Here is an 11,045-nt window from a genome sequence, read left to right on the forward strand (position 1 = left end):
ATACATGTCTATCATGCATCATAACCATGCACAAAAAGTCTTTTTGTCCTAATAGGGGTATTTTGGTACTTTTACCACTTTACATTTCTTTAGCATTTTACGTACTCTTGATGATTCATAGGCATGTTGTTAGTTTTCATTAATCATGTTTTAACCATTTGTAGTTCAACCAAAAAAAAAATAAAATAAAATAAAATTAACCATTTGTAGCATTTAAATGTGATTTTATATCTTGGGTGCGTCTGTTTGTAACCACGAAGTTTACAAGCAGAATTTGTAACCGGACATTTTTTATCGTCATATAATGATGTGTTAATTGGTTGAAGGGTCTACATATGTAAATTCGCAAGACCCTTGGTCCCTCCCCAAATAAAGGTCACAGTGTCAGTTGAGAGGGCATTTTGGAAAATTCTGATTAATCCCTCACATTCTCATCCCGCTCACCTTGCTCGGACTCCGACTCCGACTCCGACTCGTCCTCTTCTTCCTCTTCCCCGGTCTTCGGTCATCCTTCATTAGTTATAAGTTATAACCGCCCATGTTCCCTTTAATAGCAGAAGAGTAAGGTGATTGTGTTTGTTTTTTTTTTTTTTCCAACGTGTTGTTGTAAACAGCGACTGTCTTATTTCTTGTTGTCTTTGTTTATCATTGAAGGAGATTCGCCATTATCGGTTGTTGAATAGCTACATTTGTCTTCCACTAAAGCCACAGCAGGGGGTTGGGGGTAGACAGTTTAATTCCTTATCTCCAAATCACATCCTAATCACCTTTTGACAGTCCAAGTTCTAAACATTCATAAACATCTATTATTGCTGAAATAGTTGATGAATCTCAGTTCGGTTTTTGCGAATATATCCATGAGAAGCAGTACCAATGCCAGTGATCTTGGGATCTCAACGATTTTACAGAATATATTTGTAGGATTTGTTCTTTGGAGGTTTGAAATGGACAAAATGGGTGGGATGGTGGACAAGGAAGAGAGGGCGAGAGAGATGGCAGAGGGGGATTCCCATCGATTTAGAATGTAGCTTCGGTTGAAAGAAAAAACCACTTGCCTCAGTTGTGTTATATGGGAGAACCCCTATGAAAGATCTCTGCGTGAAAGGTCCACTGATATTACAGCGCAACCAACCCCTGTTCCAAAGATATGATCCCTAGCCGCCAAGCCGGCACCTTCAATGCACCCAGGTCACCCCTAAGATCCAACGCCCGAAACGGCTTCTGATTCGGACTATAGTACGAGAAATAATGTTATTGGAGAGAAATTCTTCTTCAATTCTCTCTCTCTCTCTCTCTCTATCAGGAAACTAGTGGAGAGAGAGAGATTGATCAAGAAGGAGAAATAGAGGGGGAGTTCAGGGAAAAGCATTACTCTATTCAAGAGGATTAATCGATGCAAATTCTGATACATTTTCTTGTGTTTTGGCTCTCTGGGAAGTGCAGTAGAAGGTGTCGTGAAAAGGGTCATGTTTATATAATTTCTTTCTACGCGCCGAATGTACGAAATAGAAAGTGCTAGTAAATTATTTGCCGATTTGATTGATCGGGATCGATGTGTTATCGTGGAATTCAACAATTGTGCGAACGTAACCAATCATCTTGCAGAAGAGTGACTCGAAATTTTCAGGCAGATGCAACTTTTGGGGAGTTAAAGATGGATTTAGCGGCAATTTTCAGTGTTTTACCAGCTTGTGCAGAGACTGGTAGATTTTTCTTGGGCAAGGCACTTCATGGGTATGGCGTAAAATATTTCTCCGCTACTCTATCAAGGAGGAGGTGTTTGCTGCTCCTCTCTCCCCATCTCTTCCACTCTTCTTCTCCTTCCCACTATAAATCAACCTGATTATTGCTCTGCTCTTCTCAACTTCGACCCAGTGAGCTCGGTTGAGAGTGACACTAGCGTTGCCCTCCCTGAACGAGTCTAGCTAATGTCGTCGAATTGCTTGAGAAGGGGGATACCATGTTTCCAACGTAATGACTCTATTACCCTCCAAGGACAATTAATGACGTAATTCTTAGTTTTTGCTGATGGGTACATGCCAAATAAAATGACGTTTTTATCCCCATATAACCAGAAGTTATACCCATTAGACATTGGGTATAAAAGAGAGGTTACAATTTATATTGTAACCACCTCGGTTACAAACAGCTTTACCTTTATATCTTTGTACATATGTTGGTCCTCTAGGGGTATTTTCATAATTTTGATCATTTTGGCTTTTAAGTCAGCTTGTCTTCCAAATAATTATTCTTCTCCATGACATCACTGCTAGCTTAAGATTTTAATCACTTTTGTATAGTTAACCTTGTTTTTTACCAAAAAATTAGGTTTTCTAGCATAGATAAAATACATTAATTAGATCAATTGTATATAATCACCTAAGTTAGGGATAGGAATTAGGATAAAAACATTAATCTTAATTAGCCTAATTATGTCCAAAAGTTCAACAAAGATACTAAAAATCTCTAAAGAAATATAGTTTGATTTATGTTCATAACACGTATAGCACAACAATACACAATAGCGTTTGGTCTAGGAAGACCGGCTGTCGGTCGGACAGTTGTTGGTGGCTATTACCTTCCCAACCTGTAACCTGACACTTATCCAGAGATCTAGAGTAGATCAGCCATTGAGTCTTGGAGTTATTTAGCACATATGCGAAGGAAGGGCACCAATTGTGATATTACTATGCTTCAGCCACTGAGATGATCCAAAATGGTATCTTACCCATAACACCTTCATTTCAACGAGGAGGACCTTAACTCCACATTTCATATTTAGGAAAAAAACTCACAAAATACACCTTAAAAATCCGTAAACTCTCCCAATTTGCTCTGTTTCTGTTCGATAATATGAAAATTGCAATAACTTACTCATCCAGTATTGAAAACGATGCACTTCTACTTGCATTACAACCATGACCCGAGAAACTATATTTTTCATGTAGATCAGTCTACCCGGTTCTGCCATTAAGCCTTCAAAAATTAGCTCCAAACATGATACCAATGTGTAAACCTGTGAAATCAACAATTTTCCTATATGGGGCCTTCACTTGCTGTGACCACCATCTGTCAAACACTGTGTAAGACCATAATAGGCTGCCAACTACTGCCATAAGTAAATAAGTAATTGGAAACACTCATAACCCTACAAAACATTGCCCGTACTAAAATTGACATGACTGGACTACGAACTCACTATCTATAATTGATAGAGCTGACACAACACTTGTGTATCATCCAGACATCTCCAAAATGTCACCAAACACAGCCACACAAATTAGCAACAATGACACCTCATGATCCAATTGCCTAACAACTTTCATAAAAATAAAAATAAAAAATTTACATGGATTTTGACCTGGCCTAGTAAGAAAATTCGTTCTTTACAATGCCATGCCATGGAAGTGGAATATGTCCTCCTATTTGACGAAGGTCAATGTTATTCCGTGTTTTTTGTTTGTATCGAGTTTCCCTCCGGAGGGTGAGAATGGGTATGGGGAGGATATTTTGGAACATACCAAAACCCTAGGATGGTGGGTCAACCGTCGTCGGATGGAGAAAAATTGTATTTTTTGTTTTCTCTCCTTATTTTGTTCTTTTTTTTTATATAGTATGAAAATGAAGATACATCTCAAAGTCAATCACATATTTATTTTTGTTTCTATAAATACCCCTCCCTCCCCTTGTAAATGATAAAAATATGACAAATGGTTACTGTTGCGTCAAGAAATTGTCGAGCGGTCCTTCGAGTGCCATCACCTGCAAAAGGACCAAGGGGTCACCAGAGAGAACCGGTGTGGTTCCGGCCTAGGGCTCTCCGATGCCAAAGTCAGATATCCTGAGCAAACAGATGAATAGTCATTATTCCAAATAGGTTGAGGGTGTGAGATACCTCTTCTTTTATAGTGGTCTGTGGCGGAGTGGAGAGTCCCTCGTTGATGTGGAGTCTTCTTCGTGGGTGGAGGAGTCCTGAGTAGCAGGGTTCCTCCTTGGTTGGTTGTCTTCCCGTGAGACTTAGTATTCCAGTAGGGTTGTCCTTCTTGGTGGATAGATCCTTCTACGTGGTAGATAAGGTCCTTGGTGCTTGAGTCCATCTGGGTAACGTAAGTGGTAGGTGATGGCTCGGAGTCCTTGCGGTGGTGTATATCTTGTTGGTGACGTGGTGGTGGTGTCGTCCAGCTTGTGCCTGCACCCTGTCGAGGTCTCAACACCTCAGTGGGTGAGGCTTGAGAGGGAAAGATGTCCAGGTGGTCCTTGGCCCAAGGTGGGTGGTACCCAGGGCGGCTAGTGCCCTGGTGGATGGCGCCCAAGTGCGGGTGATGGGGCCCAAGGTGTAGCTGGTGTCTGGGTGGATCTCCTGCTGTTAGTGTCCGGGTGGATCTCCTGTTGTTCAAGGACATGTGGCATCTTCTGATAGGGTGAGATGATTTGTGGTTCATCATTTGCCCCCCACTCTCTTGGAACAATGTGCTTAAGAGAGTTCTCTATACACTTGTATGTTACCCAGGGGGTTGATGGCAAATAATCTCTCTCAGGGGGTGAGTCTACAAATTGTTGGGTGAGGGAGAGGTTGTAGGTTCAAACCCCTCCTCTCACCTCTCTTTACCTTTTTCTTTTCTTTTTCGTAAAGATACATATTCTTCTTTTTCTCATTCACTTTCCATTTCCTCTCATTTCCTCTCCTTCTCTTGTCTTTTTCCTTCCCTTACTTTTTCTTCTTTCACTTTTTGACTTGATCTTTGGCTTTTATGTCCCATGACTATGCCCCCCCCAAGTGTTTGATCATTTGTCACAAGGAGGGGCATTTTGCCTAGCTCTTAGGCACTTGCCTTGCCCTTGGTGCTTTGCTTGGCTTGTTGCCTTGGGATTTTGCTCATTTACGCTACTTGGGGCTTGCACTCGCGTGCCATAGTTCACTTTGTGGCATCCATCCTTGCTCGATCGGTTTGTGCCTGTTGCGGTCTCGAGTTCGTGTATGGTCACGGCGCATCTTGTGTGAGGTCCACGGTCACGATCTGATAGGTGTCCGGGGGTGCTTGTCGATTCCTACCCGGTGCATTCGGTCCGCGTGGTCCATACCTAAGGCACTCGGTTCGCGCTTGTCTGTTTGTCACGCCCGACCTGTCGCGACCGCCTGTTCATAACGCCCGCTGTTCGTCACGCCCGACTTGTCGCACCCGCCTGTTTGTCGCACCTACCTTTCGTCATGCCCGACCTATCGTGCCCGCCTGTTCGTTGCGCTCGTCGTTCATCACGCCCGACCTATCGCGCCTGTCTGCTAGTCACGCCCGCCTTCTAGCGGTCGTGGTCAGTGCTTGGCCTTATTTCGACCAGTGCCTTTGCGGCGGTTGGCGCTGGTAAGAGCTTATTCCTTTTCTTTTTTTTTTGTGGAGATTACTTTCCCTGATTAGTTCACATGCTGGTGGTTGCAGGTTGACATCCCTCTTCAGGTGTTTGAGACTGTCGCTCCAAGTGAGTAGCTTGATCCTTCCTTCTTTGTTTATGTCATCTCCTGATGACTCCGATCCGACCACGGCCCTGGCTGAGTCTCCTAGGGAGTCTTTGTCTGGGTCGTCCTCCTCGGTGGATACAGCCTCGTCATTGCCCTCTCCCCCCGCTAGTGATGGGGAGGAGGAGGTTCCTAGAGGCTCCGCCTCTGGTGTCAGTAGGGGTCGTAGGGTTCCCCTGGCCTCGATGGGGGATCCTCGCAGTATGTTGGCCCAGACTGCTAGTGTCTTGACCTCCTCGGACTTAGTTTCTATCCGTCGCAAGTTTTGTATCCCTCTTGAGATCGTTCTTCGTGTCCCTGGTCCGGACGACTGTGCCTACTCCCATTAAGCGGACGAGGTCTGCCTCTATCGCGTTTTCTTCACCTACGGTCTTCATTTTCCCGTCTCCCATTTTGTGGAGTTGGTATTGGAGCATTGGTGCCTTACCCCTGGGCAGGTGTCGCCCAACTCTTGGCGGGTTATTTTAGGAGTGTATGTGTTTTTTGCCCTGGCGGGGGCGTGCGGCCACTGTTCCCCTATTTTCGTACTTCTACCTTCTGAGGAAGGGGGATGGCGGGTGCTACCATTTCGCTCGACGTGCTCCCAAGGGGGCTCTTGCTGCATTTGACCCTATTATGGGGGTTACCAATGCGGTGAAGCGCTGGAGGGATCGCTTCTTCTTTGCTATGGTCCCCCGATGTACATTGCGGTCCACCTGGTAGGCCATTGATCTCAAGAAGGTGAACTGCCCTCTTGCATTGAGTGACTCTGAGCTCGATACCCTCCGACGGTGTCAGGGATGCGACCCATTCGACGTTCATCTGTTGGATTCTGAGGCCTTCTTGTGCCTCTAGAAGTTGAGTCCTGGTAATTTTTTTCCTTTTTTGCTTGCGTCCATGTTTATCCTCTACTTTACTAGCTGCCTGACTTGCCCCGTGGTCTTGATTTGATGTTGCTATGCAGTGAGTATACGACTGGACCTTAACGTTTACTGGTCCAGTATGTGGAAGAAGGGTCCTTCCGTTGCTCCTCCTGCGTGTGGTTCTGGTTTTGGAGCTGCTGGTGTCGATGTTCCCCCGACCCCTGCCCCTTCCTCTCTTGCGATCGTTGGGACCAAGCGGAAGGGTGGTCCGGATTCTTCTAGTGTGACGAGGTCCGACGTACGTGTCATCTTCCCACGTTCTTCTCTCCCTGTCGTTGCTGCCTTAGGGTCTCCTGCTCCGCCTCCCACTATTGCCCCCCTGGGGCCATCTACTTGGCCCCCCTCTATGGGGAAGGGGGTGAGTTCTTCTTCGATCGGCATGGCTGTCGATCCGGCAGTCCCTTCGTCGCTAGTGCTTTCCCTGGATCTTGAGGAGGGTGCGACACTGTCTAGGCATGGTGTACCGTGGGAGTGGTTGGATAAGGGGAGGCTCCCTGCTGAGAGTTTAGCCCTGTAAGGGCTTAGCGACACGTTCCTTGTGCAGACCCTTTATCATGACATGGCCTCTGTAAGTCCTTCCTCTTCTTTCCCTTGATCTTTCGTGCATGTAGCTTTCTCTGTATACTCAATGGCTGTGTTGCTTGCAGGTTCAGCACCGCGCTACGGAGGAGGTACTCCATCTTAAGAGACGTGCTTTTTGGGTGGTTCAGATGTCCCGCCAGCTGTAGGGTCTAGAGAGGGAGCTCCAGGGGTAGGATGCGGCTCAGGGGAGGATGCGGCTCATGAGAGGACCATGGTTGAGGAGCTCAGGGTGGCACCCAGGAACTCAGGGTGGTGTCCGAGGAGCTCTGAGTGTCGTCTGCTATGGCGGCTGAGAGTTCAACCAGAGTCCTTGCCTTGGAGGAAGAGGTTCGTACGCTGAGGGAGAGTTGTGAGGTCGAGCTGTCCGCGGCTGGGGAGCGAGCTATTGCTGAATTTTGGGTGTCTCGGGCGATGTTAGACTTGTTCCACTAGAGTACCCAGGAGGTATATGAGGGGGGTATCCGAGATTTGGCGGATCGCGTCTTGGAGGAGACCCCTGGTTATGATTTCTCGAGGTTCTCTGAGTTCGCCTCGGTGCTGTCTACGTTGGTTCGAGTTCCTACTAGGGATGGTTTTGTGGCGTCCGGGGTAAGTGCGGTCTTGCCTGAGGAGAGCGCGGTCTTGCCCGTGGGGAGCGTAGCCATGCCTGTGGAGAGCGCGGCTCTGCCTAAGGAGAGCGCGGTCCTACTTGAGGAGAGTGTGGCTCATCCCTCTGAGGGTGACATGATGTCTCCTACAGGGTCGGACGTGACTCCTCTCGTCAACGCCCCATGATTTTATATGTATTCTGAATAGTGAACCTTGGGATGCTGAACTTGGTTGTAGTCGTGACCTCGGTCGTTTGTAGTTGATGTGTTTTCCTTCTATTTTTCTCTTTGCTACGTAGGACCTTGAAGATCTTCGGTCCCTGGCGGTCTGGGGACCCGGGTGGCCTTGTGCCTTTGTGGTCATCGGACCTTGGTGGCCTACGGGCCTTAGTGGTCATCGGACCTGGGTGGCCTTGTGCCTTGGTGGTCATCGAACCTTGGCGGCATTGCTCCCTGATGGTCAACGGACCTTGGTAGCCAACGGGCCTTGGCGGCATTGCGCCCTGGTGGTCAACGGACCTTGGTGGCCAACGGGCCTTGGCGGTCATCGGGCCTGGGTGGCCTTGCGCCTTGGTGGCCATCAGACCTTAGTGGTCGTCAAACCTTGGTGGCCTACAGGCCTTGGTGGTCATCAGACCTTGGTGGCCTACGGCCTTAGTGGTCATCGGACCTTTGTGGCCTACGGACCTCGACGACGATGCACCCTGGTGGTCAACGGACCTTGGTGGCCTACGGGCCTTGGTGGTAATCAGACCTGGGTGGCCTTGCGCCCTGGTGGTAGTCGGCCAACAAACGTATCCCAATTTCCAAATATAAATTTCAAATTAAATTTTCAAATAACTTTTGAAAATCCACATCTATTGTGTATCATGGTTGACTGCCGACTCTGCTACTGCTACTTGGCTGACTAGCGACTCTGCTACTCCTACTAGTGTTTCTCTCACTGGTAGTACTTCTTCAGGTGTTTTGAGTTCCACGTGCCCTCTATCTTCTTGCCCCCCTGAGTCTTCAAATGGTAGGTCCCTGGACGTATTTGCTTGGAGACTATATATGGTCCTTCCCAGTTGGCTGATAGCTTTCCTTCTTTCCTTGGTTGGGAAGCACTGGTCCTTCTCAGGACCAAGTCTCCCTGGTGGAACAACCTCTCTCTTACCCTGGTGTTATAGTATTTGGCGGTTCATTGCTGGTAGGCTACATTCCTTAGGAGTGCTTTCTCTCGGGTAGATGGGGTACTGGGGCGAACAACTGACACTGCTCGCACTTCCTGACATACTGTATGGCCTCCTCTTGCATTCGTGGCCAATAGAGTCCCTGGAGGAGGACCTTGTAGGCTAGGGCTCGTCCTCCCATGTGGTTGCCGCATATCCCCTCGTGACTTCTGCCAGGGCGTACTCGGCTCCCTTGGGTCCCAGGCACCGAAGTAATAGTGCTATGACGCCGCTCTTGTATAGTACTCCATCCAGGATGGTGTACTTTGCCGCTCTCATCCTGACCTTCCTCGCCTTAACATTATCCTCTGGTAAGATGTCATTCCGTATGTAGTCAAGTATAGGGTCCATCCAGTTGGGCCCTTCCTCGATGGCATTGACCTGCTTCTCTTGGTATGTTGGTTCATGTAGTATTTCAATATACACCGCCCCTGCCAGGTTTTGGAATTCATCATTGGCTAGCTTGGATAGAGCATCGGCGGTGGTGTTCTCGATCCTGGGAACGCGAACCATCTCGAACTTCACGAACCCCTCGATCAATGACCGGGCACGTGCTAGGTATGCCGCCATTCACTCGTCCTTTGCCTCATATTCTCTATTCACCTGGTTCACCACAAGCTGGGAGTCACTCCGGATGGATGGGTGTGTGATTTGGATGGTCTTGGCCACCTGGAGTCTGGCTAGCAGTGCCTCGTACTTGGCTTCATTATTGGATGCTTGGAAGGTGAACCGGGCGGCATATTGTATTCGAAATCCCTCGGGGCTGGTGAGTATGAAGCCAACCCCACTTCCTGTTGCATTACTTGAACCATCCACGAACATCGTCCACTATCCGCGATCATGTTCCTTTAGTTCTTCTTCCTCTGGCTCGATCTCAGATAGGGTGCATTCGACGACGAAGTCTGCCAGAGCTTGACCTTTGATGGTAGTCCGGGGTTGGAACCTGATGTCATGCTCACTCAGTTCCACTGCCCAGGCTATGAGTCGTCCAGATACGTCTGGCTTGTGGAGTACCTTCTTCAGGGGTAGGTCAGTGAGGACTGTGATGGTGTGGGCTTGGAAGTATGGTCGTAGCTTCCTAGCTGTGATTACTAGTGCATAGGTGACCTTCTCGATCCTTGTGTACCTGATCTCTGCATCAATCAGAACATGGCTAACATTGTAGATAGGTCTCTAGACCTTGCCTTCCACTTTCAGGAGTACTCCACTTACGGTGATCGAGGTGGCGGCTAGGTAGATCTGTAGGTCTTCGTTGGGTTCTGGTCGCCGCAGCAATGGTAGGCTCTCCAGGTACTCCTTCAGTTTTTCAAACACCTTCTGGCACTCCTCTGTCCACGTGAAGTCCTTTGGACTTCTAAGGTTCTTCAATGTCTTAAAGAACGGCAGGCACTTGTCGCCCGACCGTGACATGAACCTCATAAGGGCTGCGACCCTTCCATTCAATCTCTGTACCTCTCTGACTGTCCGAGGGGGTGCCATCTCCTGGATGGCCTTAATCTTAGATGGGTTGGCTTCTATTCCTCGTACTGAGACCATGAACCCCAGGAATTTTCCTGACGTTACCCCAAAGGCGCACTTTGCGGGGTTCAGCTTCATCCGATTCCTTCTCAGTACTGTGAAGGCTTCCTCTAGGTCGATGAGGTGCTGGTGGGCTTGGACGCTTTTCACGAGCATGTCGTCCACGTACACCTCCATGTTGCGCCCAATTTGTTCCTCGAACATCTTGTTGACCATCCTCTAGTAAGTGGCCCCTGCATTCTTTAGCCCGAATGGCATGACACGGTAGCAATAGTTCTCCTGGTCCGTCCAGAATGCCGTGTAGGGCTCATCGTCCTCATGCATAAGGATCTGGTTGTACCCTGAGTAGGTGTCCATGAAGCTCAACATCTCATGGCCGACAGTAGCATTGATCAGCAAGTCAATCCTGGGCAGGGGGTACTCATCCTTCGGGCATGCTTTGTTCAGGTCGGTGTAGTCGACGCACATCCTCCACTTTCAATTAGGCATAGGTACCATGACCACGTTCGCGAGCCAAGTGGGGAACTTCTCTTTTCGGATGAACCCTAATTGGCTCAGTTTCTCTACCTCTTCTTTGATGGCTGCATGTCGGTCGAGGGTGAAGTTATGCCTCTTCTGTTGGACGGGCTTTCTGGTCGGATCGATGTGCAACCGGTGCTCTGCTATGGAGCATGGTATGCCTGGCATGTCAGAGGTCGACCATGCGAAGACATCCATGTTGGCTTGGAGGAGGTGC

Source organism: Telopea speciosissima, chromosome 1 (genome assembly GCF_018873765.1).
Source record: "Telopea speciosissima isolate NSW1024214 ecotype Mountain lineage chromosome 1, Tspe_v1, whole genome shotgun sequence".
In the NCBI taxonomy this organism is placed as follows: Eukaryota; Viridiplantae; Streptophyta; class Magnoliopsida; order Proteales; family Proteaceae; genus Telopea; species Telopea speciosissima.